The sequence below is a fragment of the Palaemon carinicauda genome, chromosome 11 (genome assembly GCF_036898095.1).
Source record: "Palaemon carinicauda isolate YSFRI2023 chromosome 11, ASM3689809v2, whole genome shotgun sequence".
NCBI classification, from domain to species: Eukaryota; Metazoa; Arthropoda; class Malacostraca; order Decapoda; family Palaemonidae; genus Palaemon; species Palaemon carinicauda.
Genome location: NC_090735.1, coordinates 122,472,833 through 122,497,832, shown reverse-complemented (window position 1 = coordinate 122,497,832; position 25,000 = coordinate 122,472,833). Strand labels below are relative to the sequence as shown.

General features: G+C 33.3%; 1 protein-coding gene across 2 annotated transcripts in view; it reads right to left on the bottom strand.

The window, feature by feature from the left end:
* Positions 1-25,000, bottom strand: part of LOC137650155 (serine/threonine-protein kinase VRK1-like) — a 125,578-nt gene that overhangs the window by 83,271 nt on the left and 17,307 nt on the right. Inside the window, exons 1-2 of one of the 2 annotated variants that reach the window (XM_068383308.1) lie at positions 23,336-23,476; positions 10,962-11,029 (exon numbers count right to left, since the gene is read on the bottom strand). The gene's annotated coding sequence lies outside the window, so the exon portion shown is untranslated. Of the gene's footprint in view, positions 1-10,961; positions 11,030-23,335; positions 23,477-25,000 lie in introns of those variants that run through there. The other variant, XM_068383306.1, reaches the window with a different exon arrangement.

The window sequence follows — 25,000 nt, the reverse complement described above, 5'->3', positions numbered from 1 at the left end:
AAAAAAATAGCATTTCTCGTGCATTAGCTCCCACGGGAATTCCCCGAGGCAAAATTAGCCTCACACACCACACGTCACGTGACCCCAAGGCATTTAGTTCATAAAAGCTTTAGAATTCCAAATTCGCATTAAATATACATTTACCGTATAAAGACCATTCAGCAGGTTGACGATGAGAGAGAGAGAGAGAGAGAGAGAGAGAGGAGAGAGAGAGAGAGAGAAGGGGGGGGGGTTAAAACTATGATGATTATGATTATTATTATTATTATTAATAACGAAACTACAACTCTACAGTTGGAAAAGCAGGATGCTATAAGCACAAGGACTTCAATAGGGAAAAAACAGCCCAGTGAGGAAAGGAAATAAACTACAAGAGCAGTAATTGAACAAATTATAATAGCATATATTAAGAATGGTTACATTAAGAGAGAGAGAGAGAGAGACTAGCATTCATAAAAAAAACACATACGAATAGAAAGGTCGTGGCACCATAAGCACAGTTATATAAAAGGAGAGAGAGAGAGAGAGAGAGAGAGAGAGAGACCACGGAGAAGCGGGGACCGAAGTCACTCACTTAGAACAGACGGCCACTGCAACTTTAGGATCGGAAGCCAGAACATAGGTTACTGGGTACAGTATAAGATTTCTTTCCTGCCTCCCAGAAATTTATATATTCTTCCAAGAAAACATCACGGCCGTGACATACGCCATACGCAGGGCTAGAATATACGCAAGCATACTCAAATCAAGCGAAATTCAAGCAACTGCGTAAGAAGGTGACTTGCTTGTTTTCAAACGGTGGTATGCGGGGACCGACGCTTTGAAAGTGGTGAGGTAAAAAGACTATGAAGGGAGGGAGGGGGGTGTTCCTCAGGGAGGGGGGGTGTTCCTCAAGGAGGGGGGGGTGTTCCTCACTAAGTGAGAAGATGAAATTGCAAGGGGGCTATTGGCAGTGTTACAGAATGCTATACTTGTGGAATACAAGGAATCTCTCTCTCTCTCTCTCTCTCAAAGTTGCACTAAAGGCCATCCATACTAGGTTAGTTTGCTGTGAGCGAGCACACTAAGTCTCCCACCATCACCATGAAAGAGGCGACACCCCCAAAACATAAATAAGAATATGTCTGACGACTTTGTCCTGCAGTGGACTTGAAACGATTGCATTTGTTTATATATATATATATATATATATATATCATAATTATTATTACTATCCAAGCTACAACCCTAATTGGAAAAGCAAGATGCTATAAGCCCAGGGGCTCCAATAGGGAAAAATAGCCCAGTGAGGAAAGGAAATAAGGAAATAAATATATATATATATATATATACAGTGCGTGTATTGGTGTAGAACAATAACTCCATAAATACAAGTAATTACAATTAATCTTAAAGTAAATCAAGCTAAAAAAAAAGTTACATACATACAGTGTGTGATTGGTGAAGAACAATAACTCCATAAATACAAGTAATTAAAATTAATCTTAAAGTAAATCAAGCTAAAAAAAAAAAAACAGTTACCTAACCATGAAACCATTTCCCGAGGGCTGAGCAGCCAGGACTTTTGGAACTAGTTTCACAGTGCACGTGAATAGTAGCAGCCAGAATGGAGGTACGATCGCCAGACCAACACGTGAGGAGAACTGCTCTCTCTCTCTCTCTCTCTCTCCCCCCCCCCCTCACTTCCTCTGCCCTCCCTATTTTCGGGGTCCTTTATAGCATGTCAGTGATGGGAGTCACACGTGCATCCTTTTGACTTATATAAGTTAAGGATTGTTGAATTGGGGAGTGGGGTTAACATTGGCGATTCAAAATCCTACTGCCCTTGGCTTCAGCTGAATGAAATGAGGATTATAGTTGTTGTTGTTTTAGTTGTTATTATTATTACTTTCTAAGCTATAACCCTAGTTGGAAAACCAGGATGCTATAAGCCCAAGGGCTCCTACAGGGAAAATAGCTCAGTGAGGAAAGGAAATAAGTTACAAGAGAAGTTTAAGAACAATAATAATATTAAGCTACAACCCTAGTTGGAAAAGCAGGATGCTATAAGCCCAAGGGCTCCAATAGGGAAAATAGCCCAGTGAGGAAAGGAAATAAGCTACAAGAGAAGTTTAAGAACAATAACAACATTAAGCTACAACCCTAGTTGGAAAAGCAGGATGCTATAAGCCCAAGGGCTCCATCAGGGAAAATAGCCCACTGAGGAAAGGAAATAAGGTACAAGAGAAGTTTGAGAACAATAATAACATTAAGCTACAACCCTAGTTGGAAAAGCAGGATGCTATAAGCCCAAGGGCTCCAATAGGGAAAATAGCCCAGTGAGGCAGTGAGGGAAGGAAATAAGCTACAAGAGAAGTTTAAGAACAATAATAACATTAAGCTACAACCCTAGTTGGAAAAGCAGGATGCTATAAGCCCCAAGGCTCCAATAGAGAAAATAGCCCAGTGAGGAAAGGAAATAAGCTACAAGAGAAGTTTAAGAACAATAACAACATTAAAATAAAACTCATATATAAACTATAAAACTTTAAAACTGAATGATTCACAGAAATCAATAATTCTTTTAATTTTAAGATACAAAGAATTGCTATTATAAACAAAGTCAGTCAGACCCAAGGGCTCCAATAGGGAAAATAGCCCAGTGAGGAGAGGAAATAAGTTACAAGAGAAGTTTAAGAATAATAATATTAAAATAAATCTTTCATATATAAACTATAAAAACTTCAAAACTGAATGATTCACAGAAATCAATAATTCTTTTAATTTAAAGATACAAAGAATTTCTATCATAAATAAAGTCAGTCAGACATTCCTGGACACAGGTATTTATATTAAAACAATATTTTCCTGCTAAAAAAAAATGATGTTTTGAACAATTTTGATTATGGTTTCAGGTAGAAATTTATAATTCTGATTCCCTAGGTTGTTAAGAATGTACTAGTAATGTTTTATTTAAATATACTGGTTGGAATCGTTATGGAAAATTGTTTCGGTACCAAAAAAAAAAAAAAAAAAAAAAAAAAAAAAAAAAAAAAACTTGGTGCACGATATGCATGAACTATCATAACGCCCAGGAACGAAATTATTGTTATTATTATTATTATTATTGCTATTAGTACCATTATTATTTCCTAAGCTACATTCATAGATGGAAAAACAAGATGCTATAAACCCAAGGGCTCCAAAAGGGACAAATAGCCCGGCGAGGAAAGGAAATAAGGAAAAATAAGAAGAGAAGTTTAAAAACAATATTGAAATAAATCTTTCATATATAAACTATAAAAACTTGAAAATAACAAGAGGAAGAGAAACAAGATAGAATAGTGTGCCCGAGTGTACCCTCAAGCAAGACTGTATACAGTGAAATAGCATTGTACACCATTTAATAATAATAATAATAATAATAATAATAACACTTAAACACCCGATTATGTCTTAATAACAATAATAATAATAATAATAATAATAATAATAATAATAATAATATTTAAACACCCCATTATGTCTTCCCAAAATTCTTCCCTATCCTCATTGTAATTCAACTCCACACACCATTTTGCCTCTTATCACAAGTCGGTCAAGAACTATTGATTAGATAAGAGATTACACATCATTACCGGGGGATTTGTTCCCGATATTAAATGATAACCTTAACTGATAAAATGGGGTTTAAAACCGTTCTTACCAGATACTGTAATTATATACAGATAAGATTTGAGATATCGTTTGAAACCACAAACTGATTTGATAAAGGTTTTAAAGATTATGTTTGAGATATATTTTAATGTTATTGTTCTTAAAATATTTAATTTTCCCTTGTTATCTTTCCTCACTGGGATATTTTCCCTCTTGCGACCCCTAGGCTTATAGCATCCTGCTTTTCCAACTAGGGTTGTAGCTTAGCAAAGTAGTAGTAATAATAATAATAATAAACTATTTGAGACCACAAACTGATCTGATAAGTTTTTATAGTTTATGTATTAAAGATATATTTTAATGTTACTGTTCTTAAAATATTTTATTTTGTCCTTGTTTCCTTTCCTCACTGGGCTATTTTCACTCTTAGGGCCCCTAGGCTTATAGCATCCTTCTTTTCCAACTAGGGTTGTAGCTTATCAATAATAATAATAATAATAATAATAATAATAATAATAATAATAATATTAATAATAATAATAATAATAATAATAATAACAAATCTCTCATTTCGATGATAGAGTGAGAACATCTTTATCTTATTCTAGTTAGTGATATTTATGTTTAACAAAATATTCAAAACATATTGTCTAAATGTTGGTAATAAAGAAATAATCCGTATAAAAATACTGAATTCATCATATTGTTATTATTACTACTACTAGCTAACTACAACAGGGGCTAGGAGAAAATAGGCACAGTGAGAAAAGGAAATAACGAAATAAACTACATACGAGAAGTAATGAACAATTAAACCAATGTGTTTAAAAGAGATGATGAATGGAGAAGTATTGAATTAAAAAGCTCAAGATAGAGACGACTAGCGAAATCTAACAGAGGCCCTTTGCGTCAATAGGCATAGGCGTAGATGATGATAAGATAGAGACGACTGGCGAAATCTAACCGAGGCCCTTTGCGTCAATAGGCATAAGAGGAGATGATGATAAGATAGAGACGACTGGTGAAATCTAACCGAGGCCCTTTGCGTCAATAGGCGTAGGAGGAGGAGATGATGATAAGATAGGGACGACTGGTGAAATCTAACCGAGGCCCTTTGCGTCAATAGGCGTAGGAGGAGGAGATGATGATAGGATAGAGACGACTGGCGAAATCTAACCGAGGCCCTTTGCGTCAATAGGCGTAGGAGGAGGAGATGATAATATAGAGACGACTGGTGAAATCTAACCGAGGCCCTTTGCGTCAATAGGCGTAGGAGGAGATGATAAGATAGAGACGACTGGTGAAATCTAACCGAGGCCCTTTGCGTCAATAGGCATTGGAGGAGAAGATGATGATAAGATAGAGACGACTGGTGAAATCTAACCGAGGCCCTTTGAGTCAATAGGCATAGGAGGAGGAGATGATGATAAGATAGAGACAACTGGTGAAATCTAACCGAGGCCCTTTGCGTTAATAGGCGTAGGAGGAGGAGATGATAATAAGATAGAGACGACTGGTGAAATCTAACCGAGGCCCTTTGCGTCAATAGGCACAGGAGGAGATGATGATAAGATAGAGACGACAGATGAAATCTAACCGAGGCCCTTTGCGTCAATAGGCATAGGAGGAGATGATGAGAGAGACGACTGGCGAAATCTAACCGAGGCCCTTTGAGTCAATAGGCATAGGAGGAGATGATGATGATGATGAAAACAAGGAAATATATTCGCCCACACAAGGCGATCAATTCGCTCCCAAATCGGCGTATTTATACAGATCTGAGGAGAAAAACCTTGGAGTGATACTGACAAGGGAGAGAGAACGGGGGGGGGGGGGGCAGTACTTAACACTTTATGTAACAGAGAAACTTCCTTCCTTTGTGGAGCACAGTGAGACAAACATCGGCGCCAGCCTGTCTAGGTGGGCGGGGCATTGCAAAATGCCCCGCCCACCTGCCAGTGTTTTTATCATACGCGGTCGAAAAGGAGAGCATTTTTGAACAATTAAGAATACAGAATATACTGTATATGCGATATCTAATAACGGCAAAGAGATTTCAGAGTAATACATGACTATATAAGAGAAGTAAGTTTAAATAAACACCAATTAGCATCCTGGTATCTCCCTCCGTTGAAGATCACGGTACAGAAGGCGGTGAGCAGTGAGCAATAAGCAAGTGAGCAAAGGGAAGAGTCCTTGGGGGAGGGGGGGAGGGCCTTGGGAGGGGGAGACCTTAGGGGGGGGGTTAGAACAACACACGTAAAATAGACTTGGGTGGTGAATAATAATATACACATCGAAGTGGTTCCTACCATAAATAATCTTTGATACACAAACTGTGGGTGTTGATTTATAGTTTATTAATGGAAGATCTATTTTAATGTTCTTATATGTTATTTTAACTATTATTTCTAGTAGTTTATTTCCTTTCCTCAGTGGGCTATTTTCCCCTGTTGGAGACCTTGGGCTTATAACATCCTGCTTTTCCAACTAGTATTGTAGCTTATAGTATTAATAATACTATTTTATTATTACTTGCTAAACTACAACCCTAGTTGGAAAAGCAGAATACTAAAAGCCCTGGGACTCCAACAGGGAAAATAGCCCAGTGAGGAAAGGAAACAAGGAAAAATATAATGTAAAGAACAGTAGCATTAAAATAAATATTTCCTATATAAACTATAAAAAATTTAACAAACCAAGAAAAGAAATTAGATAAAATAGTGTGCCCGAGTGAACCTTCAAGCAAGAGAACTCTAACCCAATACAGTGGAAGACCATGGTACAGAGGCTATGGCACTGCCCAAGACTAGAGAATAATAATAATAATAATAATAATAATAATAATGAACTCTAACCCAATACAGTGGAAGACCATGGTACAGAGGCACTACCCAAGACTAGAGAATAATAATAATAATAATAATAATAATAATAATAATAATAATAATAATAATAAAATAGACGAGAAGCTTCATTACCACATATAAATAATGAAAACTAGACCGGCGAAAAAAGCAACAGAGGGAAAATCATAAAATCATTCTTGACAGCCGTCCTGAGGTGGCGAAGCTATGTGTGGTGTTCTGTGGTACTCAGCTGGCTTGAGTAGGTCGAACCGCCGCTGGTTCAAAGGGTACGTCTAAATCAATGGCAAAAATCTCATGTTGAATCTTCTCCAAAGCGTAAAAATGCATCGCGAGATGCTTCAGAAGAAAGCAGAGAACATTTTTTACATGTAATAATTCTGCATATCAGCACATTTGCGTAAATGCGTATGATCATGACTTGCATGTTGCTAGGGTGCGTAGGAGGGCCGGTGCCTACAGGGGAAGGGATTGTGAGGATGAAGAGAGGAATGGTCTATTATTCCACAGTTGGCAACTCACCAACACCGCTGCTCAGTGAGAGAGAGAGGGAGAGAGAGAGAGAGAGAGAGAGAGAGAGAGAAAGAGAGAGGGGGAGGGAAGAGTGAGGGGGAGGGAAGAGTGAGGGGGGGGGGGGAACGAGTAAACTAAACAGACAAGTGAGGGTTAAAGCAAGGGATAGAGAGTCTTGTCTTCAATGTAAAGAAGTGTACAATGTTGAAAGCAAAGTAGCTATTTACAAGGCTATGTTGACAAGACATAATTTATCATTATCATTATTTCTAAATAGGCCCTGTTGATGTTGACAACGAAAATACTATTTTCCTTGGGTTGTGGTTGTAAGTTAACTTCATTTAAAATTATAGCGGTATGGTATAATTTCTCAAATCTAGTATACCCCCAATTGGAAATGAAAAAAAAGTAGTTTTCATTAACATAACTAAAATATTGTGTAATATTTTCCATTTTTTAAAGCCAATTGTTGCCTTCACATGCGTTAGTTTCCTTATACGATCGCAAACAGCCTACACAAACTAGTATTATTATTACTAGCTCAGGTACAACCGTATATGGAAAAGCAGGATGTATAAGCCCAAGGGCTCCAACACGGAAACTAGCCAGTGAGGAAAGGGAATAAGGACATATTCTACAAGTTATAAACAATTAAAATAACAAAATCTAAGAACAGTAAGAACACTAAAATAGATCTTGCTATAAGCCCAAGGGCTCCAACACGGAAAACAGCCAGTGAGGAAAGGAAATAAGGACATATACTACAAGAGAAGTTATAAACATTTAATATAACAAAATCTAAGAACAGTAACAACATCAAAATGGATCTTTCACATATAAAGAGAGTAGTCAGCCCACTCGACATTAAAATATTCGCTGCAAGTTAGAACTTTTTGAAGTTCAACAAGGTGAAAACACGTTTGAAGGAATACCGCCTGTCAACTCAAAAAGGTAAATAACACAAAAGCTGTAAACGAAGCATCAATGAAAAAGTAACAACATAAAAGAACGTAGCTGCGAGGCGAGGAATTGATAAAAGATTACATGGGAGCCGGCATATTCCAAGGTCGTAGAACAAGCCCAGCAACAAATATGAAATTCTCACAGATTTGCACCGTCAGGGAATGATATAAAAAACCAGAAATACGAGAAGCTACGTTAAGCTTATAAGCATAAAATTATGCTTGGCAGATCCAAAAATAAGTAATGTCATTTAATATAAACACTTTCAATGACTAGTAATGACATTCATAATAAATATGAAATTCTCACAGATTTGCACCGTCAGGGAATGATATAAAAAAACAGAAATACGAGAAGCTACGTTAAGCTTATGGCATAAAATTATACTTGGCAGATCCAAAAATAAGTAATGTCATTTAATATAAACACTTTCAATGACTGGTAATGATATTCATAATAAACAAGCCCAGCAACAAATATGAAATTCTCACAGATTTGCACCGTCAGGGAATGATATAAAAAACCAGAAATACGAGAAGCTACGTTAAGCTTATAGCATAAAATTATACTTGGCAGATCCAAAAATAAGTAAAGTCATTTAATATAAACACTTTCAATGACTAGTAATGACATTCATAATAAATATGAAATTCTCACAGATTTGCACCGTCAGGGAATGATATAAAAAAAACAGAAATACGAGAAGCTAAGATAAGCTTATAGCATAAAATTATACTTGGCAGATCCAAAAATAAGTAATGTCATGTAATATAAAAACTTTCAATGACTAGTAATGATATTCATAATAAATAACACGTTATTAGATAATCCTCACAGATTTGCACCGTCAGGGAATGATATAAAAAAAAACAGAAATACGAGAAGCTACGTTAAGCTTATAAGCATAAAATTATACTTGGCAGGTCCATAAATAAGTAAAGTCATTTAATATAAACACTTTCAATGACTAGTAATGACATTCATAATAAATAACACGTTATTAGATTATGTAACGACCGCATACGGCTGGCAGATCGCACACAGGGCATAGCTCCGCCCCCATTCAATGACGTCATTGTGTTTATTAATGTTTACTTCGAAATAAATCATTTATATCCGAATATTTTACGCTGCAAATATTCTTAAAAAACTGGTTAATTGCCTTGTGAGCTTCTAACAGAAAAGTGAACGCTCTTATGAAATATATTTACGTATTTATTCAATCTAAAAATGTCAAATTTAGCGGGCGACTACAAAAATGCAACGTTGCCACATCAACCCGGAGGTCAAATGTTATTAAACCGGCCAGATAAATATGTCAGACTTTTCTATTTTTTGTCGAATATCCCCACATAATTTAGGGCAACAAGTAACCCATCATACAGAATTGTCCTCAAATCAAAGAAGTTTACCAAGATATGAGCAAGACAAGATATAGGATCACCAGAAGGACTTCCAGTTCAACGAAATTCTTTTGAAATTTCAAAACGAGTTCAACGGTATCCAGAAATTGCGTAAACACAGTACCAAATTGCACGTTGTCTACATAAATTTCAAATTTGGTATACCCAAATGTCCATCTACTGGGCATACGTACTTATGGCATACATTAAAAGTAAATAATAGTAAGTTTCATTTAAATAAATTAGTCATATTTGTAAAAAAAAAAAAAAAAAAAAAAAAAAAAAAAAAAAAGAAAAAAAAAAAAAAAAAATTCCCATGTTTACACAAGTCTTTTATTATTAATATTATTGCTAGGCTACAACCCTAGTTGGAAAAGCAGGGTGCTATAAGACCGAGGGATTCCTACAGGGAAAAACAGCCCAGTGAGGAAAAGAAATATATAAACCACGAGAAGTAATGAACCATATAAAATATAAAACAGATTTGTTTCAATGTTGTCACCTATCTTAAAATATTCTATATTTTTTTTTATTCATTATTCATGTAATTTATTTATTTCCTTTTCTCTCTGGGCTATTTTCCCTGTTGGAGCCCTTGCGATTTTAGCATACAGATGTTCCAACTTACGTTGTAGATTAGATAATAATAATAATAATAATAATAATAATAATATCAATAATAATAATAATAATAATAACAAAACCACAAAAATAGGAAAAATCTAGTTTCTCGCCACCAAGTATTTCGAGAAAACGACAACAAATTAATTTGGACCAAAATTAATTTACCAAGCTGTGATTATATATATATATATATATATATATATATATATATATATATATATATATATATATATATATATATATATATATAGTGTAAATATATATATGAGAGAGAGAGAGAGAGAGAGAGAGAGAGAGAGAGAGAGAGAGAGAGAGAGAGAGAGAGAGATCGGCAACTTTATTAATCAAAATCCCTTTGATTTGATTCTGTGAAGAAAACACGAATCATTTAAGATTTACCTTACCTTAAAATAGAGTAAAAGGTTTACCTTACCTTAAAATAGATTGTTAGATTTACCTTATCCTAAAACAAAGTAAAAGGTTTACCTTACCTTAAAATAGATTGTTAGATTTACCTTATCCTAAAACAAAGTAAAAGGTTTACCTTACCCTAAAATAGAATGAAATGTTTACCTTATCCTAAAATAGAGTAAAAGGTTTACCTTATCCTAAAATAGAGTAAAAGGTTTACCTTATCCTAAAGTATAGTAAAAGGTTTACCTTATCCTAAAATAGAATAGAAGGTTTACCTTATCCTTAAATAGAGTAAAAGGTTTACCTTATCCTAAAATAGAATAGAAGGTTTACCTTATCCTAAAATAGAGTAAAAGGTTTACCTTATCCTAAAATAGAATAGAAGGTTTACCTTATCCTAAAATAGAGTAAAAGGTTTACCTTATCCTAAAACAGAGTAAAAGGTTTACCTTATCCTAAAATAGAGTAAAAGGTTTACCTTATCCTAAAGTAGAGTAAAAGGTTTACCTTATCCTAAAATAGAGTAAAAGGTTTAACTTACCTTAAAACAGACTCCTCCGTTTGTTCCAAAGTCCGGCAAGTGCTTTATTTACACCTGCCGTTATAACACTGAAAAAGAAAAAATAAAGAATATATTTATAAATTAACTAGGACCTATAAATTTGAGTTAATAAATCTAACAACACAAATTTAACACTACAAAAATAAGATATATAAAGTTTTTATAGTTTATATAAGGTAGATCTAATTTAATATTGTTCATGATCTTAAAGTTTTATTTTGATTATTTCTTCTCTTGTAGTTAGTTCATTTCATTGTTTCCTTTCCTCACTGGGCTATTTTTCCCTGTTGGAGCCCCTGGGCATACAGCATCATGCTTTTCCAACTAGGGTTGTAGCTTAGCTAATAATAATAATAATAATAATAATAATAATAATAATAATACTAAAATAGAATTAATCTCGAATATAACATCAAGTTTTCAATAGCAAAAATGTATCAAATATTATTATTACTATTATTATTATTATTATTATTATTATTCATATCTTTATCATTACTTGCTAAGTTACAACCCTAGTTGGAAAGCAGGATGCTACAAGCACAAGGGCTCCAACAGGGATAAATAGCCCAGTGAGGAAAGGAAATAAGTTACAAGAGAAGTTTAAGAATAATAATATTAAAACAAATCTTTCACATGTAAACTATAAAAACTTCAAAACTGAGGAAAAGAAACAAGGAAATAAAGAAACAATAATAAAATATTTTAAGAACAATAACATTAAAATAGACCTTTCATATATAATGTATAAAATAAGATAGAATAATGTGCCCAGTGTAACCCTCAAGCAAGAGAACTCTAACACAAAACAGTAGAAGACCATTTTACAGAGGCTATGGCACTACCCAAGACTAGGGAACAATGGTTTGATTTTGGAAAACTCCAAGACAACGCTAACTCAAGACAGAGGAAGACCATGGTTCAGAGGGTATGGCACTACTCAAGACTGGGGAACAAGGGTTTGATTTTGTAAAACTCTAAGAAAATGCTAACCCAAGACAGTAGAAGGCCTTGTTGCAGAGGCTAAGGCACTACTCAAGACTAGAGAACAATGGTTTTATTTTGGAGTGTCCTCCTAGAAGAGCTGCTTACCATAGCTAAAGATTCTCTTCTACCCTTACCAAGAGGAAAGTACCCACTGAACAATTACAGTGCAGTAGTTAACCCCTTTGGTGAAGAATTGTTTGGTAATTTCAGTTTTGTCAAGTGTATGAGGAAAGAGGAGAATATGTAAAGAATACGCCAAACTATTCGGTATATTTATCGGCAAAATTGAAATGAGCCGTAACCAGGGAAAGGGATCCAATGGAATACAATCTAGCCAGTCAAAGGACCCAACAACTAGCGGTAGTATCTCAACGGGTGGCTGGTGCCTTGGCCAACCTACTACCTACACACAAATGGTTTCCACACAAAGACCACAAGGGGTTATTGACCATCCTAAACATAGGAAAAACACAGGTTCACGAAGCCCCCCTCGAGCGACGCTGTTGTCCATCTGGTTCGTTTCAAAACCCTTCCAGAACAGGTCTTCAGATGGCTCCAACTGCGGAGCACAAAGGCTCCGAAAGAGTTGATTCCTAGTCTCAGCTGTCCTAGTTGTTGTTGTTATTATTATTATTATTATTATCATCATCATCATCATCATCATCATTATAGTATTGTTGGAAAAGAAAGATGTTATAAGCCCTAGGGCTCCAACAGGAAAATTATCCCAGTAAGGAAAGGAAACAATGAAACAAATAAACCAGACGAGAAGAAATGAACAATCAAAATAAAATATTTTAAGAACAGTAACAACATTAAAATTACATTTCATAATATGTTAACCATTATTAAGGGAGAGCATAAAGTATAGAAAAAAATCTATAATTTCACTTGAATTACGTCACATAATGTCAGAAATAGATTGATCAACTTTTGCAGTTTACTGCAGAGATTCTTACGCAATGTTGTGTATTAACGTTCACAATTGCAATGGGTCTTAATTGCAAAGCATTGCGTAAGTAAATCATATACTCTTTTCAGTAAATTTTCCATAAACATAACATAGAAATTTTGAGTATGTAATTGTCTTAGGGATCCAAAATGAACAATTATTGTCATAAATTATAACCATGACATAGAAAATATACCTTTATGTATATAATATAATATATATATATATATATATATATATATATATATATATATATATATATATATATATATATATATATATATATATATATATATAGGCTATATATATAACCCACAATGTATGAAAATTGAAATTTTTTTAGCGTTCGAAGAGACCATCTCCCTTCCTCTTCATAAAAACATTTTTTTTTTCTGAAGAGGAAGGGAGAAGGTCCCTTCGAAAGCTAAATAAATTTCAATTTTCATACATTGTGGGTTATTTTTTTTATCATAAATACACGGAAAATTTTGTATTTTAATGTGTGTGTATATATATTCATATATATATATATATATATATATATATATATATATATATATATATCACTCTTCTTTACCCCACATTTCCTATCAGCTAAAATAAAGTCTTCAGAGCAATATTGGGAAAATAATGTTATGTGACACGAAGTGACACGAAGTGACGTAACGCTATAATACACATAGTTTGGCAGAGGTTCAAAATCTTACGGGTGCCTGTCGGTACAGAAGAACCTGCACGCTTACTGAATTTAACTGTAGTTAACTTCCATTGACTGCAGACTGCCTTTAATTGCTGTAAGACAGGATCATAATATATATATATATATATATATATATATATATATATATATATATATATATATATATATATACACACACGTATATATATGTGTATATATATATATATATATATATATATATATATATATATATATATATATATGTATATATATATATATCTATATATATATTTATATACATATCTAAATATATATATATATATATATATATATATATTATATATATATATATACAGTATATATATAATATATATATATATATATATATATATATATATATATATATATATATATAAATCTAATAAGGGAATACGGTTACAGTGATTAAATCATCTTTCAATGAAACAAATAATTAAACGAACAAGAAAACCACCTTCCCTACCTTAAGGCCCTTTAAGTCACTCCAAACTTACCACTCCCTAAAGGAATAACTCTCTCTCTCTCTCTCACTCTCTCTCTCTCTCTCTCTCTCTCTCTCTCTCTCTCTCTCTCTCTCTCTCACCTAAGGTCACGAATTTGCCTTCTCTTGACAACCCAAACAGGGCCCCAGATGGATAATAAGAATTTTTTTCTTCCACTAAAGAATTCTAATCAAGAGCTTTAGTCTCGTGAGAGTTGCAATACATACACTGGAGAGACACACTAATAAAGACAACAGATTTTAACTGTTATTATTATTATTATTACTATCTAATCTACAACCCTAGTTGGAAAAGCAGGATGCTATAAACCAAAGGGCTCCAACACGTATCAATAGCCAAGTGAGGAAAGGAAATAAGGATATAAACAAACTACTGTGTATAAAATAGGAACGAATTAATAAAAATCATTATTATTACTATTACTATCTAATCTACAACCCTAGTTGGAAAAGCATGTTGTATATACCAAAGGGCTCCAACACGTAACAATAGCCCAGAGAGGAAAGGAAATAAGGATATAAACAAACGACTGTGTATAAAAGTAACGAATAATTAATAGAAATTATTATTATTACTATCTAATCTACAACCCTAGTTGGAAAAGCATGATGTATATACCAAAGGGCTCCAACACGGAACAATAGCCCAGAGAGGAAAGGAAATAAGGATATAAACAAACGACTGTGTATGAAAGTAACGAATAATTAATAGAAATTATTATTATTACTATCCAATCTACAACCTAAGTTAGAAAAGCAGGATGCTATAAACCAAAGGGCTCCAATACGGAAAAATAGCCCAGAGGAAATGAAATAAGGATATAAACAAACGACTGTGTATAAAAGTAACGAATAATTAATAGAAATTATTATTATTACTATCTAATCTACAACCCTACTTGGAAAAGCATGATGATATAAGCCAAAGGGCTCCAACACGGAACAGTAGCCCAGAGAGGAAAGGAAATAAGGATATAAACAAACAACTGTGTATAAAATAGTAACGAATTAATAAAAATCATTATCTACAACCCTAGATGGAAAAGCATGTTGTATATACCAAAGGGCTCCAACACGTAACAATAGCCCAGAGAGGAAAGGAAATAAGGATATGAACAAACGACTGTGTATAAAAAGTAATGAATAAAGGATATAAATTATTATTACGTTTACTATCTAATCTACAACCCTAGATGGAAAAGCATGATGATATAAGCCAAAGAGCTCCAACACGGAGCAATAGCCCAGAGAGGAAAGGAAATAAGGATATAAACAAACTACTGTGTATAAAGAGTAACGAATAATTTATAGAAATTATTATTATTACTATCTAATCTACAACCTTAGTTAGAAAAGGATGATGCTATAAGCCCAAGGGCTACAACACGGAACAATAGCCCAGTGAGGAAAGGAAAAAAGGATATAAACAAACTACTGTGTATAAAGAGTAACGAATAATTTATAGAAATTATTATTATTACTATCTAATCTACAACCTTAGTTAGAAAAGGATGATGCTATAAGCCCAAGGGCTACAACACGGAACAATAGCCCAGTGAGGAAAGGAAATATGGACATAAACTACAATACAGGTAATGACCAATTAAAATATCTTAAGAACAGTAACAACACTAAAATAGATCCTTCATACATAAAATATATAAAAAAGACTTATGTCAGCCTTTTCAACATAAAAATATTATTATTATTATTATTACTTGCTAAGCTACAACCGTAGTTGGAAAAGTAGGGTGCTATAAGCCAAGGGGCTCCAACAGGGAAAATAGCCTAGTGAGGAAAGGAAACAAGGGAAAATAAGAACAGTAAAAACATTAAAATAAATAGTTCCTATAAAAATTATAAAAACTTTAACAAAACAAGAAGAAAAGAAATAAGATAGAATAGTGTGCCCGAGTGTACCCTCAAGCACGAAAACTCTAACCCAAGACAGTGGAAGACCATGGTACAGAGGCTATGGCACTACCCAAGATTGGTAACGTCTCTGCCTGGTGTTTGTCAGTCGAGGGTTCGAGCCCCGCTCAGACTCGTTAGTGCCATTAGTGTCTGTAACCATACCATCCTTGCGAGCTAAGGTTGGGATGTTAGGGGCTTTGGGGGAGCCTATAGGTCTATCTGCTGAGTCATCAGCAGCCACTGCCTGGCCCTCCCTGGTCCTAGCTTGGGTGTAGAGGAAGCTTGAAGGCCGATCATATAATATATGGTCAGTCCCTAGGGCATTGTCCTGATTGCTAGGGCCATGTCACTGTCCCTTTCCTCTGCCATTCATGAGCGACCTTTAAACCTTTAAACAAAACTAGGAAACTTTGTTTTCCTTAAAGAAATCTCAAGTCCCACACACTCAGATTGCCCTGACCTTGTTACAGTCAAGTCATAGACTCATAGCCCCCCAGGACGTTCTCAAGTAAGGGTGACCTAACCTTCTACGCACGTAGGATTCAACAACACATTCACAAATGGGTTAAAACGTCACTAAAGTGAAATCCTTGCCAGATGTGGTTTGACCTCTACCCTCCTCCTGTCACAGGGGGGTTCCTAAACAAGGGGGGGGGGGGTTATCCCCTCCATGGGGGGGAAGGAATTTCAGGTTTTCGGGGGTATTGGGATAAATTGATAAACTTAACCCGTTAAAATATTGACTTTTTAATTGCATTTAAGTTCCTAAAAACAGTCAAGGACGAATTTCAAGCTTTCAAAGGGAATTAGAACCATATATTGGCAAACTTAACCCGTTAAAATGCTGACTTTTTAATTGCATTTCAGCAATTTTCTTTTGATATGTATTCCATATATGTGGCAACCTACATAATACATTAAAACAAGATCGACGAAACTCTACGGATATTCCACTGCCCTATTCAACTGCATTCATCAAATTATGACTACAAGGTAATAAATTACTGAACTTATTTCCCTAAGCAACACTTGCGTTTCAGAATCATATATTTTAAGACTAAAAGACTTAATATAACACCATCCACCCATGAGTATAGGAATAAAAAAAATCTACGAACAACAATCAACTTAAAGAAGAATTCTAGACTTCCCTAAAAATATATATATATATATATATATATATATATATATATATATATATATATATATATATATACATATATATATATATATATACTGTTTTATATGTTAGTATCACAACAAGGGAGATAACTTGCGTCAGCTTAAATTCAAATTTGAATAAATCATATTGACAAGGAAGTAACCATGGCCAAAAATTAAACGAAATCGTAATAGCATTTGAAGACCAATATATATATAATATATATATATACATACATATATAGGTGTGTGTGGATTTAAAGACCCAGGCCTACACGGCTGAGAAGTATGAAACTTGAAGTAGGAGATGATGAACGGAGAAGTATTGATTTAAAAGCTCAGGATAGAGGCGACTGGGGAAATCTAACAGAGGCCCTTTTGCGTCAATAGGCGTGGGAGGAGGAGATGATGATGGTGATAGTGTGTGTGTGTGTGTGTGTTTCCCATGTTTATTGAAATGGACCAATAAGAGAAAGTTCATCAAGTTATTCACTATATATCGGCCAAAAAACATGGGCCTTTTACTCGGTGAAAAGACCCTATGTGTGCTGACCTAAATATAGTGAATAATTTGATTTCCCAACTTTCTTAATACACACACACACACACACACACACACACATATATATATATATATATATATATATATATATATATATATATATATATATGCAGAAGAACCACAGGGAAAATGTGGTTAATTTTCCCTGTGGTTCTGCATCTGAGCATCACGTTTTCCTGTGATTTTTAAGAGATAGATATATATATATATATATATATATATATATATATATATATATATATATATATGTATATATATATGTATATATAATATATATATATATATATATATATATATATATATATATATATATATATATATATATATATATATATATATATATAAAACACCTTGTTTTGTTAAAGCTTTTATAGTTTATATAGGAAATATTTATTTTAAAGTACTGTTCTTAAAATATTCTATTTTTCCTTCTTTCCTTTCCTCACTGGGCTATTTTCCCTGTTGGAACCGCCCCTGGGCTTATAAGCATCCTGCTTTTCCAGCTAGGGTTGTAGCTTAGCAAGTAATAATAAAAATAATAATGATAATAAATGTATAAATTAAAGAGAGAGAGAGAGAGAGAGAGAGAGAGAGAGAGAGAGAGAGAGAGAGAGAGAGACTCAAACAAAAAACCCGCATGACAGTAACAGCATACGTCAAAATTATATCATCTTTTCCAAAATAGAAAACCAGTGGGAATAAAAGAAATTTTTTAGACTCATATATACGAAAAAGGCTAAAGCAGGAGACGAAAAAAAAAAAAAAAAAAAAAAAAAAAAAAAAAAGGCAGGAGAGATGAGTATAAAGAAAATTCTGTTGTGTCGATTATAGGCCTAAAGGAATCAGGCAATTTATGCCTATACCGCTCTTCAAGACTTTAATCAATACTTGACCGAGCAGCTGATACACACGAGAAAGATGACCATACGTACGAACAAACACAAAACAGGCTTTAAAAAACACATCAATACGAGATTTTTGCAATAATAGCACTTAAACAGCTGTTAACTTTCAAGTTTTTTTTAACAGGATATGTTAGATATCTGTATCATTATTATTATTATTATTATTACTTGCTAAGCTACAACCCTAGTTGGAAAAGGAGAATGCTATAAGCCCAGGGGGCTCCAACAGGGAAAATAGCCCACTGAGGAAAGGAAACTAAGACAAATCAAATACTTATTATTTGCTAAGCTACGACCCTAGTTGGAAAAGCAGAATGCTATAAGACCAGGGGCTCCAACAGGAGAAATAGCCCAATGAGGAAAGGAAACAAGGAAAAATAGAATATTTTAAGAACAGTAACATTAGAATAAAAATCTCCTATATAAACTATAAAAACTTAACAAGAGGAAGAGAAAAAATACGAGATTTTTGCAATAATAGCACTTAAACAGCTGTTAACTTTCAAGTTTTTTTTTTACAAATTTTTTTAACAGGATATGTTAGATATCTATATCTATATTATTATTATTATTATTATTATTATTATTATTATTACTTGCTAAGCTGCAACCCTAGTTGGAAAAGCAGAATGCTATAAGCCCAGGGGCTCCAACAGGGAAAATAGCCCACTGAGGAAAGGAAACTAAGACAAATAAAATACTTATTATTTGCTAAGCTACAACCCTAGTTGGAAAAGCAGGATGCTATAAGCCCAGGGGCTGCAACAGGGAAAATAGTCTAGTGAGGAAAGGAAACAAGGAAAAATCAAATATTTTAAGAACAGTAACATTAAAACAAATATCTTCTATATATATCTTATAAGCCATATTTTTGTTTATCGTGTAGAGTTCGTAAATTATTACAATTTTTCTAACTATTTCAACTTCAGTAAGAGCAAGTTCTGAAAATTTATAAAAAAAAATAAGGCATAAAAAATAATTTCATAACAAAATAGCTCCAAGAAGAACAGAACAGTTTGAAGAAAGTTTTAAAGCCATCTCTCTCTCTCTCTCTCTCTCTCTCTCTCTCTCTCTCTCTCTCTCTCTCTCTCTCTCTCAAAAGAATAGAACAGTCTGAAGAAAGTCTTAAACCTCTCTCTCTCAAAAGAACAGAAGTCTGTAGAGTTTTAAACCCATCTCTCTCTCTCTCTCTCTCTCTCTCTCAAAAGAACAGAAGTCTGAAGAAAGTTTTAAACCCATCTCTCTCTCTCTCTCTCTCTCTCTCTCTCTCTCTCTCTCTCTCTCTCTCTCTCTCTCTCAAAAGAACAGAAGTCTGAAGAATGTTTAAACCCATCTATCTCTCTCTCTCTCTCTCTCTCTCTCTCCTCTCTCTCTCTCTCTCTCTCTCTCTCTCTCTCTCTCTCTCTCTCTCTCTCTCTCTTCCTCTCTCTCTCTCAAAAGTACAGAAGCCTGAAGAAAGTTTCAAACCCATTCTCTCTCTCTCTCTCTCTCTCTCTCTCTCTCTCTCTCTCTCTCTCTCTCTCTCTCTCTCTCTCTCTCTCTCTCTCTCTCTCTCTCTCTCTCATAAGGAAGCCAAATCGAACCAGTATAGAATTTTCTAAAAAAAAAAAAAAAAAAATATCAAGGTCATACAACTTGCTACAACCGAGATCAACACCTTTTTCAGTTACGTCAGCTATAAAAGCGAAACTCAGCAATATTCCAATGATGCAATCGCCTCTAAGGGATTAGTGTCACTAGGCTCTGCTTATCATGCAAGTTTGCATTTGAGTCATTTACTGTGGAGGCCATACTATTAAAAAAATATATTAGTAAATAAAATAAACAAAAAAAATAAAAAACGTCCTTGTAAAAAAAGATTATAGAACTGTCTTTGTAAAAAAAAAAGATTATAGAACTGTCCTTGTAAAAAAAAAGATTATAGAACTGTCCTTTTAAAAATAAAAGATTATAGAACTGTCCTTGTAAAAAAAACAAAAGATTAGAGAACTGTCCTCGTAAAAAAAAAAGATTATAGAACTGTCCTTGTAAAAAAAGGATTATAGAACTGTCCTTGTAAAAAAAAAAGATTATAGAACTGTCCTTGTAAAAAAAAGATTATAGAACTGTCCTTGTAAAAAAAAAAAAGTTTATAGAACTGTCCTTGTAAAAAAAACAAAAGATTAGAGAACTGTCCTCGTAAAAAAAAAGATTATAGAACTGTCCTTGTAAAAAAAAGGATTATAGAACTGTCCTTGTAAAAAAAAAAGATTATAGAACTGTCCTTGTAAAAAAAAGATTATAGAACTGTCCTTGTAAAAAAAAAAAAGATTATAGAACTGTCCTTGTAAAAAAAAAAGATTATAGAACTGTCCTTGTAAAAAAAAAAATATTATAGAACCGTCCTTGTAAAAGAAAAAAAAATATAGAACTATTCCTGAACGAATCTTCCATGACATTCAGAAACACGAAACTAAGCCAGGGAACATTGAACTCCAAGACATTAATGTCGATATGTCCTTCAAAGTACCGAGAACGTACTAACATATTTGGCAGCGAAGAGATGACATTTAAGAATTAAGAGGCAATCGAAATCTACTTTTCCTCATCATATTATTATTATTATTATAATTATTATTATTATTATTGTTATTATTATTATTATTATTACTTGCTAAGCTACAACCCTAGTTGGAAAAAGTAGGATGCTATAAGACCAGGGGCCCTAACAAGGAAAATAGCCCAGTGAGGAAAGGAAACAAGGAAAAATAATCTATTTTAAGAACAGCAACATTGAAATAAATATTTCCTATATGAACTATAAAAAAAAAACAAGAGGAAGAGAAATTAGATAAAATTGTGTGACCGAGTGTACCCTCAAGCAAGAGAACTTGAAAGGCTTAAAAAGGTCCATAAATATAGACATATATATGTGTGTATATGTATATATATAATTATATATATATATATATATATATATATATATATATATATATATATATCTACATATATATATATATATATATATATATATATATATATATATCTACATATATATATATATATATATATATATATATATATATAGTATATATATATATATACATACATATATATGTACATATATACTGGATATATATATATATATATATATATATATATATATATATATATATATATATATATATATATATATATATATATATATATGGGAAAACGCTTGGCACGAAATTAAAGGTTATTAAACTTTTCAGAACTGAATGTTTTAACTGATTGACAGCAAGTTATAATACCATTATACCAATGAAAATTACCACTGCTAACAGTACCAACAACATTAAAGAAAATTCCCTCAAAATGAACATTCATAACAAGGGTGTAATCTGAAACATGGCCCCTACCTAAAAATGAGAAATTTATCAATGAACAAACTACAGTACACAATAGACGAATAATATAATGGAATAAATATGAAAATATTTTATCTTGATTGTTCATTACTTCTCTTGTAGTTTATTTCCTTGTTTCCTTTCCTCACTGGGCTATTTTCTCCTCTTAGAGCCCTGAGGTTTATAAGCATCCTGCTTTTCCAACTAGGGTTGTTGCTTAGCTAATAATAATAATAATAATAATAATAATAATAATAATAATTTTGGAGCCCTAAGGTTTATAAGCATCCTGCTTTTCCAACTAAGGTTGTTGCTTAGCAAGTAATAATAATAATAATAATAATTTTGGAGCCCTAAGGTTTATAAGCATCCTGCTTTTCCAACTAAGGTTGTTGCTTAGCTAATAATAATAATAATAATAATAATAATAATAATAATTGTGGGGCACTAAGGTTTATAAGCATCCTGGTTTTCCAACTAAGGTTGTTGCTTAGCTAATAATAATAATAATAATAATAATAATAATAATAATAATAATAATAATAATAATGAATGTACATTAGATTCCATTTCCATACCGACAAAGGCAACTTTCCTCTCCGAAATCAGTCACGGAGGACAACCAATCGATAACTTCGGCCAACACCTACATCAAGGATTTCGTTGGGCCTCTGGGTCCTCCATTAGGCCTATTTCAATCAACGAGAAGCTTTGTAAAACACTTTTAACCTAATAGTTAACTTTATATAACGTGAAAAATGTTCTAATCTAATACCTTGGGTATGAAATTGTATTATATGGAGAATTTTAAAAGAAATATCTAAATATTTAAACCTATAATATTCATCTTTAGTCCGTTGAAGGAAGGAGGGACCGAGGTAGCTTCCTGGTTACAACCGTAATGTAACGTTCGCTACAGAGTCCTACAGCGTCCTACAGCTGGAGGGCATCAAGTTCGAACATAAGCCTAAAAATACAATGAGCACCCAGTGACCCCTAAGACGAACACGTAGGCTAACACATTCAATAAAGAACAGGATGGTGAAGTAAATGAATTATCTTAGTTACAAGTTATCTAATAGGATATAAAACGCATTCAATAAAGAAAAGGATGGTGAAGTAAATGAATTATCTTAGATACGAGTTATCTAATAAGATATAAATATGTATGACATCATACTTATGCCAAGCCCACAGGAAATATCACAGTCATCACCCCCCATGGAATTCTAGCAAATAAAGAGGCATACTTCCCCCCCCCCCCAAGACTATGATCATACTTACAATAATTAACGCTCTATCACTCCTGCACTGAAATCCTATAATCCAAGGCTGTAACTCCCGTGGACACAAGATAATTAACACTTCACATTTCACAAATACACAGCCATGAGACCTCAGGACCTCCCTGGCTACATCAGACGCTTGAGTCTGGGCTTGCTCTCCAATAACCCCTTGACATTTTAGCCTAACCGGTAACTCGGACAATAATTTTCCCACGAGGTTTTAGTTCGCTGTTCCATCTAAATTGCTAATTCTAATAACTAAAATATACCCTAAACGTTAACCTCCATCTATGCAGGTGATAAAATCACAGCACTAACGCAAATGCAATATATTTTCATTGATCATTCAGATCCGTCTTAAATTCCCTAACTGGCATCTCTCCAGTGTCTACCGGGTAAGCAAGGTATGCGATCATACTTTTTAACCGCTTGCGGTATGCATAAGTATATTCCTTTGCTTACATCAGAGGTATATACTTTCTCTTGCCGTGTTAAAACTACGAGAATGTCAAACAGATATTGAAACACGTCAATGAAACTATTAAAAGATTATTAATATTCACCGGTGAAATTCACAAAGTGGCAACTCAAATCAGCTGGCAGTGTGGCTCGTCCTATGCCACCGATGAAAATGAAGGACTAAAACTGTTTTTCATGAAAAATAACAATTTGTCATAGGTAAAATATCACCTATATTAATCACTACGCGGGCAAGTATTAAATACACAGCCAGATAACTAATAGAATGGATGAAAACGTTTGTAATCGAAATATAAATTCACAACATTGGCAACTCATTCACATATTTATTAAAAGTTCCTCGTGGGACGAGGAAGGATCAGAACAGACTGTTCTTCACGAGAATTCTATTAAGGAGAGTCCAAAATGGTTACACCCAAAGGCCTTGGTAACACCATACACCCTCAACGGTCCATTCCTTGAAATTTTATCTCGAAATTATTCCAAGAATCACAAGAACATCATAATCATTAATAAAACTTTTGCATTTATTTACATAACTCGATTTTATTATTATTATTATTATCATTTTTATTATTATTATTATCATTATTATTATTATTATTACTAGCTAAGCTCCAACCCTAGTTAGAAAAGCAAGATGCTATAAGCCTAATGGCTCCAACAGGAAAAAAATAGCCCAGCGAGGAAAGGAAATAAATAAACGATATAAGAAGTAATGAACAATTAAAATAAAATATTTTTAAAAAATTAACTAAATCAAGATGCTATAAGCTCAAGGGCTCCAACAGGAAAAAATAGCCCAGTGAGAAAAGGGAATAAAGAAATAAATAAACGATATAGGAAGTAACAAACAATTAAAATAATTGTTAAAACATTAACAACATTAAAACAGATATTCCAAATCAAGATGCTATAAGCCCAAGGGCTCCAACAGGAAAAAATAGCCCAGTGAGGAAAGGAAATAAGGAAATAAATAAACGATATAAGAAGTAATGAACAATCAAAATAAAATATTTTTAAAAAATTAACATTAAAACAGATATTCCAAATCAAGATGCTATAAGCCTAAGGGCTCCAACAGGAAAAAATAGCCCAGTGAGGAAAGGAAATAATGAAATAAATAAACCACATAAGTAATGAAATTGAAATAAAAATATTTTTAAAAACATTAAGAACATTA